The sequence below is a fragment of the Xyrauchen texanus genome, chromosome 36 (assembly GCF_025860055.1).
Source record: "Xyrauchen texanus isolate HMW12.3.18 chromosome 36, RBS_HiC_50CHRs, whole genome shotgun sequence".
Taxonomy (NCBI): Eukaryota; Metazoa; Chordata; class Actinopteri; order Cypriniformes; family Catostomidae; genus Xyrauchen; species Xyrauchen texanus.
The window spans coordinates 35,009,344-35,019,474 of NC_068311.1; positions in this window are offsets into that span (position 1 = coordinate 35,009,344).

Here is a 10,131-nt window from a genome sequence, read left to right on the forward strand (position 1 = left end):
AATCACATGTATCAGAACTGGCAAGATATCCAATCAGACTGTAACGTAAGTGTGTAGTAGAGATGATGGAGCGAGAGGCGATGGATCAGTTTGTAGGCTTCAATGAGGAAGATATAAAACAACATGGAGAACCATAAACCATCTCAACAAAGAACCAAATAAACTACACATTAACATATAAGTGTTACACGGACGAGAACTGACAATCAATTAACAAAGCAGGAGGGTATTTCTATCAGGAAGACCCGCAGACTGAGTGAAATAAGATGACGTTTATTTGATGAATATAAAACAGAAAAGTAATATCTCTCTTTGGCGTAAGTTGTACTACAACTACAGTACTCGGAATCGTCAAATCCTGCCGGAGATAGGAGGCAGGGGCGAGGAGCCTACCCCCATACAGGATGGGACTCAACTGGTGGTGGTGGGGTGGTGGAGGTTGCCGTGTTACAGCAATGTGATAGCTTGTGATCAGACTTATAAAGCAATGGCTTACATGTGATTGGCTAGGGGTTACCTAGCTAATGGTGTAATGATGTACACCTACCACCATTGTGTCCTTGAGCAAGGCACTTAACTCCAGGTTGCTCCGAGGGGATAGTCCCTGTAATAAGTGCACTGTAAGTCACTTTGAATAAAAGCATCTGCCAAATGCATAAAGGTAAATGTACTAGTCTTCCTGCTAGAATTACGCTGCTCTTACATTTATACACAAACAGAACTAATGATGGAATGGAAGACAGGTGAGGATGATGGGGAACAGATGACTGATGAGGGCAGTGTACCGTGGGAAATGTAGTCTGGGGGAAAACTTCAAAATAAGAGTCCTTGGAAAACATGAGGGAGACAGACTGTGACAGATGTCTTTTAAATCGAATGATGCACATTGGGCACTTTCTGTTTCTAATGGATTACAGGATGCTATTCCATTTGGTGATGCTAGTGGCACAGAAACACTTCAGTTTATTAAAGGTGCATTCAGTCATTTTTTTTCTCATTTCCTGTACACATAAAGAAAGAAAAAAAGTTCCTTTTTTTTTTTACTTTGAATGAGTCACCTCATGGCAGCAGACATGTCTACTAATACCATATGACAAGCTGAAAGCTGTTCACTTTATCTTAGTAACCACCCTGTTATTTGGGACTTTTGCTCATGGAATGAATCATGGCTGAATGCAAATAGAGATTTTCTTCAATAACATTGATAGCTTTTGTGTGATGCTGCATGCAGCAGCTAGATGACAGTATAAGTCCAGCTAAACATAATCTAAAAATTATTGATTGCCCCTTTAATGGGCGTTCACACGGACCTCGATTAAATCAATAGACCACAACAGTGCCCGCCCACTTTTTCAGCCATTTGGGTTCCGTAAGGATTTTTCCCCTTCGTTTTTTGCATAGGCTTTTCATAAAATTCTCCATAAAAGAGTTAAAAAGCTATGAACCAGTCCAACCAGCTCTGAGGTAAATCACAAAAGCACTAACTTTGTTTGGAGGCAAAAACGTTTTGAATATGGGACAAAAAGACGAAGAAGATATAAAACGCTATAAAAACGCTGTGTACTTTCCATCTTTCATGAGGGCACGGACTACAATCCCATGAAGCACTGCGAATGAAAACTATTGATTTTAGGTTGTTGATTATAAGTATACAAACAATATATTTGACATTTATTGCAAAATAATCCAATATGTGCTACCAGTAGTTTAAGGGTGAAGAGACACTGACTTGATAACATCATTCACAGTGCATTATGAGAGTAGGCAGTCGCTCTGAGGCACATTTCGTGGGATTGGTTGGCCGTGGTTGTCTGATTGGTGGATCTTTCTCTGCTGCACCATGGGTAATGTAGTTGTTTACCATAAATTCTACTATCAAACACGATTTTCAAAACACTGAAGTTGAAATTACACAGATTGATGGCTTCAACAGAAGCATATACCGACGATAAAGAAACATCGGAGCTCAAGGTAGATCTTTAAAGTCTTTAAAAGTTTATAAGTTACTACTGAAAATCCATTCATCTATGGGAAAAATGAATGGGATTTTTACTTCCGGAACCAGACTAGTACACTCTATAAAGATCGGTAAGTACTGTTGATTTCTCTTTGTTATTGAACTGAAAATGCATTACTAATTTAAGAAAATATATTGGCATCCTCTGATGATGACTGGTCACATATCTTTGCAAAGAGTCTGGATAAAGAATCCATGCTAAATCATTTGGTGCTTGCCATACAAAGCATGTAATAAAAGTAGGATTTTTGTTAAATGTAGGTAATTGAAGTTGTTTATTAATATATTTTTGCACTATGAGTTAAACTCTTGAATGGAGGGAGCATCCTCTGGACTAACAGGAGTAGCTTTTGAGTGAAACGTGTTAAAGAGAATTTCTTAGTCAATCTTTTCTGCCATCTAGAGGAAATAAACAGAACTTTCAGCATAGAATCAGCACAGAGAGCTGTATACAGCATTTGTTTTATAAGAATCCAGTCATATCATGAACCTTATAAAAGTGTTTTTTTTTTTCCTGCATGGATGATTGTCTGTTTATATTCTCAAAGGGAGTGTGGCACAGTGCTTGACAAGTAAAATTCAAAATGGCACATCTTGTCAAAAAGGTTTGCAGACCTGCTATACAGTATATCACGTAATGTTTTTATTTATTTATTTCAATGCACACATCATAAATATTTACATACATTAATTTGGTACCGTACATGTTACTATTGGCATCAAACGTAACATTTCATCTTCTACAATATGTTCAGTAACAGAGGGTCCCTGTCTCTCTAACAACCATGGGGTCCTTGGCATGAAAAAGGTGCAAGACCCCTGGTAAAGAGGATGCAGCATGGACTGTTGGGTAGTGGACTGCTGTGCCCCATTTGGAACTCTAGGCGGGATAACCTCTCTAGATTTTCTCACATGACTCAGCAAGTTTATCAAAATTACCTTTCACAAAAGTGGCCTACATTTTTATTAATAATTCAATGCATTTATTGTGTTTAGGGGCTGTGATTCCCATCCCCCCAATTAAAGTTTCCCTTACTTTAAAACTTCAAAAGTGGCAACACTAGGCCTAATGTTATCCTAATGATTATTTTATCCTAATGACTTTCTATGAGGAAAATCAATCGTACGGTTTATTTGTTTTATATTAAGTTAACTGGTTTTATGTCCAGTCTTTATTAAAGAAGGTCACACGGTGGCAGCACTAGGAATCTCCCCTGTGAGGTCTGAGCCTGTGTTCCAGGGGAAGTAACGTTTTGAATCATGCTAGCTGGAGCTCTATTGTGTTTTGTCTCAAAGAGTCCAGCTTTACGTATAGTGATGGTTTATTCACTGAGGGGAATAGAGGAGGGGCAGACAAGTAAGTCTTCTCCATGCATTCAATCTCATTGTCTGGAACATCACTGTGTAGTTAAACTGTCCTCGTTGATGAAAGCTTTGAAGTCTGTAAGCTCTGAACATGCCTGGGGGAAATGTTAGGGGTCGAATGTCAGCTCCACCTCTATGTAATGTCGAGCTGCTCATTTTAGACTAGTGGAGGATGCTGGTTTCTCCTTGTCAGTGACGTGATCCTGTAAAGGGACCATGGGGTCCATGCAGACTGCTGAATTGTCAAGAGACCTCTTTAGACGCCCTTTTCTTTCCAATTTGGAATGCCCAATTCCCAATGCGCTCTAGGTCCTCGTGGTGGCGTAGTGACTCGCCTCAAACCGGGTGGCGAAGAACAAATCTCAGTTGCCTCCGAGTCTGTGACTATCAATCCGTGCATCTTATCACATGGCTTGTTGAGCACGTTACCGTGGAGACATAGCGCATGTGGAGGCTTCACGCTATTCTCCGCGGCATCAACGCACAACTCACCACGCGCCCCACCGAGAGCGAGAACCACATTTTAGCAACCACGAGGAGGTTACCCCATGTGACTCTACCCTCCCTAGCAACCGGGCCAATTTGGTTGCTTAGGAGACCTGACTGGAGTCACTCAGCATGGCATTTATTCAAACTCACGACTCCAGAGGTGGTATCCGTGTCTTTACTTACTACCTTACTCAGAATCTCTTATACTTCAGAGGAGACACATGCGAGATTACTGTGGTCTTTTTCACGGGAGAAACATCAAAGAAGCAGGAGACTTCAGAAAAAGTTTCAGTTTACTCTCCATTAAATTATCTTGAAGTCTAGGAGAATTATATGAGATATTTACTCATTTGTGATGATATTTTCCTATATGGGTATTTTAGAAAAACATACTTGTGAGATGATTTGAGATGTGGTGGAAATGATATTTCACTAACAGTGTTGTCTCCTTGGTAAACAAATGCACATTAGGATGCAAATACTTTTCTTGAGGTGAAAATGATGCCACTATTCAAGTTTCAAAATTATGTCTCAAAATCAATGAGATGTATCCGAATACTGTTTTCATGCAGTTCTGTTTATTTTTATTTTATTAAACTGTAACCTTTAAATATGCTCCTTGTGTCACTGTTCCCACATTGGCCTAAGATGAAACTGAAAGCCCCCTCCCATTAAACAAACAGAGACACACTGTTTCCATGTCTGAGAAAACAGCAGTCTTTCCTCCAAGGACTCTGACTCTTTTCCTCCTCCAGTATCGGTCATGTGACCTGAGTTTCAGAGGAATCACTGTTGTGAAGAGAGTTGAGTTTCCCCAGGAACAGTTGAGTTTGAACAGAGAAAACACTGTGAAGGTTCTAGATTGAGATTGATTACAGAGAGCATGCATTGTGCCCTCAGAGATAGAGGACAATTCAGGCTATTTAATATTTTTACTTGTCAGAAAAAAAGGAACACGTTTAAAGCAATGTTCCGAATTCAATACATGTTAAGTTCAATGCTATGTTGTAATGACAACAAAGTTAAAATAGCTTTACAATGATAGGGTTTTCTTACATTAAAATCATGTAAAAATGTATAATGTTAACATCTTGTGGCCATGCTTTTGTAACAGTGGGACAACTGATATTTCCCAGAAAGAAAAACAGGGGTTCTCAACCTTTTGCAAGCTGGGCCCCCCAAAGCTGGTTCATTGCAGTTGGGGCCCCAGTGCCCCCCGCCCCACCCCATGCTTTATTGTTGTTATTATTATTATTATTATTATTGCCATTAGCACCAGACTTCTAATGTGAGCTTGCAGGCATTATTATTATTCTTATTATGAGTAGTAGTAGGCCTATCATCATTACTAGGCTATTGCTATATAATTATATGAGGTTACATGCTTTATTGTTATTATTATTATTATTATTATTATTATTATTACCATCATCAGTAGGCCTATTATCATTACTAGGCTATTGCTATAATTGGGAATTGGCACCAGACCTCTGATATTAATTTATGCTTTATTATTGTTATTATTACTAGGCCTAATAGTAGGCATCATCTGCATTTTTTACAGAAGCTTGCTGGTAGGTGATGTTAATGTGAGACCTGAGCCTGCTTTGCCTTGCAAAGATCCTCAATTCTTGGCTCAATGTTTGATAAACATAGCCTCAAATCATCCTCGATTTGTGTACGATTGCGGAGTTTCGTTTTGAGTGCATTCATTTTTGAGAATCCTGCCTCACACAAATATGTCGACGCGAAAGGAAGGAGAATCTTCAAGGCGCAAAAGAGCGATAATCCTCTTTAAAGTACGTCGCAAATTGTTTTCTCATTGCTGACAGGTGCTCAGACGCTGATTGAAATAGGGAGGAGAAATCGTGTGACGTGCCTGCATCAGTGATAAAGTATGCAAGGCTGAGGAACATGTCGCAGTTCCCTCGACTGATGCGGCCATGCCAGAGGTCTAGTTTTTGTGTGAAGGAGCAAAATTGTCTGCAAGGAGCAAAATATGAGTTTCGAGGCCTTGCAAAGACAGGTTGAAATCAAACAAATGAGCGCCATTTTCTAAAGTCTATGAGCGCAGCACACACAAATAAACTAAATTGACATACTGCAGTTAAATTTCAAAATGTGGTGTTTTTATATTTATAACATTTGAATACAGTTCAGCAACATACATCACACGACCTGACCGACCAAGAGAGCTGGCAATTGACCATCGCTAATTTACCATCACCTCACGATTGAAAATGTGACACTGATTTCATATGACAGTTCAACAAACAAGTTAATAATATTAAGTCACTTACATTTTAGACGAAATAATGACTATTTTGGTCTATTTTAGCAGCGAAAATAGATCCGATGAATCCAAACAAAGATCACAGCATAGCCATAGCGCATCTCACAGCAATACTCAATCGTGTTTTGAATGATTCAGTGTTGTGAACAAATCGGTTGAGTCAAAGATTCAATGACCCATTCACAAACATCTGTCTCATTCTTGATGAATCGGCCGTTTGAACGAATCGTTTGAATGAATGACTCAATGACTCGCTTAATGAAACCGCTTATCACCTGCATTTGCGCTCACTATCGACAAACCAATCAAATTTGTTCAAAACTTTTTTTTTTAAATCAGTCCAAACACATTTTAATTTTTATTCAGGAGTTATGTATATACAAACTATAACTTTTTATGACAGTAGTTTAGTGATAAAAAAAAATCTGCCCAAAAATTTTTTCCCTTCCATCGTAGCCTACTCCCCACCGGTTGAGAACCACTGACTTAACACATTGATCTATTGTGACAACATGCACCATGGGTTCTTTAAAACAATCATATTTCATAAAGTTGACCCCAGTGTGGTTTTAATGTGTTAAGTTTTGCCAACAAATACCTAATGGTCGAAACATTGAATGTGTAACCCAGTAAGTACTTTTGGACCAACAAATCAGTGGCTTCTACCGTCCACCACCTTCTCCCACCACTTCTCCAACTGCTGATGACTTTGCCAAGGTAGCGACCATTTTCTACACCACAAACCCACAGCCTATCCTCTATTCTTCTTTTTTGCTCCTCTTTCGGAGACAGATATCTCCAAAGTTCTTCTATCCCAACCGTCTTACTACCTGTCCTCTTGACCCTATTTCTTGCCATCTTCTGCAAGCTGATCCTACACTAATCTAACCCGCACTCACTGCGTCAACACATCCCCTGTGCAGATGATACACAGCTCTACCTGTTGATCCAGCCCAACGACCCCACCATCTCAGTTCCTATCTCAGCCTGCCTTTCAGATACAGTATCTGGGCCTGGATGAAAGAACACCTTGTCTTGCCAAGACAGAATTTCTGGTAATCCCTTCCAACCCATCTGTTGACCACAACCTCACTATTCATCTTGGTTCAACAATACTAACTTCAACCAGGACAGCCAGGAACCTGGGAGTAGTAGTTGATGACCTGCTTAACTAGGCCACCCTGATCTCATCAACTGCCCTGTCTTTCAGGTTAGCCCATTACAACATTAGTAAAATCCTCTTTCCTGTCTGCATATACTGCGCATCTCCTGGTCCAAGCTCTGGTCATTTTAAGAATGGACTACTGCAACACTTTGTTGGCTGGCATCCCATCTAGCCCAATTAAGCCACTTCAGTTGGTCGAGTACGTGGTGGCGCATCTGGTCTTCGACCAACCAAAGAGTGCTTACGTCACTCCTCTCTTGATCTCACTCAGTTGGCTTCCTATAAGGGCCCAAATCAAATTCAAGGCATTCACTTTGGCCCTCAGGACAGCTGATAGAACAGCACCCTCATAATACAACTCACCCCTCCAGGTCTATGTCCCCTCTCGCTCCCTGTGATCTGCTTGTTATTTTATCTGCTTGTTATGTCTTTTATATTGTTGTTATATTATTGGTTAGTTTTAGGCTTAGGGATCTGGTTAGGTGTTCAAAAATATCAATATAATAGTGTAATGTAAATAAAATTATTGTGACTACTTGCTTGTTACATGTTTTATTTATTTTATAAGTGGTTAGGTTTAGGAATGGGGTTAGATTAGGGGATCTGACCTATCAATATGTTAGTAATAAATAAATAATAAATTGTCACACATTATACATACATTTCTGCATATACATGGTGAAATTATTTATTTTTAACATATCCCAGCTAAGCTGGGGTCAGAGTGCAGGGTCAGCCATGATGCGGCGCCCCTGGAGCAGATAGGTTCAAGGGCCTAACAGGGGTGTTTTGGAGCTTGAACCCCTGACCTTCTGGTCAGTAACCCAGAGACTTAACCGCTGAGCAATCACTGCCCTAAATACATATAATGTAAATAAACTCATATTTATATTATAATTAAACACATTGTGCTTAAACACGTGTCGTTTTCATCATTAGACTGCCCTGTAATGAACTAGGTGTTTAAAGCAAACAAACTAAACCACTGCTAGAGTAAACAAGAATTTATGTAATTGGACTTTTGACTCAAAACAATATATTTACTTAGACATTCAGCTCTCCTCTACATCATCGGTCAATGCAGGTCCCTGCATGTACAATTGTATGTCCAGGTCACACCTGCATACCTAAAGAATATCGAGATGCAAGTTCTTCATCAAATGCATTACATAGTCTGAAAGTATGGGATTTTGTACGCCGCTTTAGTCTTGAACTTAGTTTTTCATGAGGATGCAACTTTGACCTTTTTTTTTAGATTTGGTTGCTCATTACAATCCTTACACTACTCCCTACCTTTGTGTCTAATTTGTGACAGTTATCTTATAGTTACAAGTTCACAGTCCTATATTTGATCGATATAATCTTTAAGTGTTTTGAGTTGTTTTAATGTATTTTTTTATTTTATTATGCCCTTTACTCCCCAATTTGGAATGCCCAATTCCCATTACTTAGTAGGTCCTCATGGTGGCACAGTTACTCACCTCAATCCGGGTGGTGGAGGAAAGTCTCAGTTGCCTCTGCTTCTGAGACCGTCAATCCTCGCATCTTATCACATGGCTCGTTGTGCATGACACCACAGAGACTCACAGCATATGGAGGCTCATGCTACTCTACGCAATCCACGTACAACTTACCACGCACCCCATTGAGAGTGAGAACCACTAATCACGACCACGTTGAGTTTACACCCCATGTGACTCTATCCTCCCTATCAACTGAGCCAATTTGGTTGCTTAGGTGACCTGGCTGGAGTCACTCAGCACACCCTGGATTTGAACTCCCGACTCCAGTGGTGGTAGTCAGCGGTAATACTCACCGAGCCACCCAGGCCCCAATGTAAACTTTTTTTTGCATTTTAATTGTTGTTTTAACAGAAGGTTTCCTTCATGATAACCATCATAAATAACCCTATCAACAGAGTTCATATTTTCAGTGCAGGTAATTTAGCTCCATTATCTTTGTTGATCCGACACTGATCCTGTGTTTATAGAAACAGGTGACATTCTCTGGTAAAGTGATATGCTGATGTATGCATCACCCATACGAGACCCTGATCAATATTTTAAGTTGCAGCTGTTAGGAGCCGCCAAAACTGGTTCTCCATCAGGTATTTGAATAATTTATGATCGGTCAAATTAGAATGAATAAATGTGGCCTCTGACTATTTTTTATTTAATTATATGTTGCATGGGCATTTCTTATTTTTATTATGAAGCTAATGTACTGAGTAAATAAGTAATTAACATCTTACAGATTTATTTGTTTCACTCTGTTGTGTTGTATTCAGTCCTCTCCATGCCACCGTTTGCCACCTACACTTGTTAGTTGATCTGTTGGTAATTACTGGGGTGTACAGTATTTGGCTTTGTTGCTAACTGGAGGTAACATGGTCCAGTGGCTTGGGTATCAGGTTTTCTGTAGCGTAAATGTGTCATCATGGTGACCTCAACAAACTCTTGTTCTAAATTCTTGAATGAGACTCAATACAAAATACAAAATTCATCTTGGTTTAATTTATTAATGCATTGTTGCAATACAATTGAAGGTACAACATTTGAATGACCCCATCAGCCATGCACAGAACACAATTATTTAGTTCAGTTCCTTAGCTGTTCTTTGTGCATCAGTACTCACAATAATGTACTCACAGCAGCCGTCCTGTCTCTCCTCCCACAATTCTGGGCCAAAATGATCCTTATGTGTGTTTGCAACCACTTCAATTACCCTGGGATCAGGTTTGCAGTTTATTTACATTTTTATTTTATTTAAGAATAAGACTAAAAGTTGTTTGAAATGTTTTTA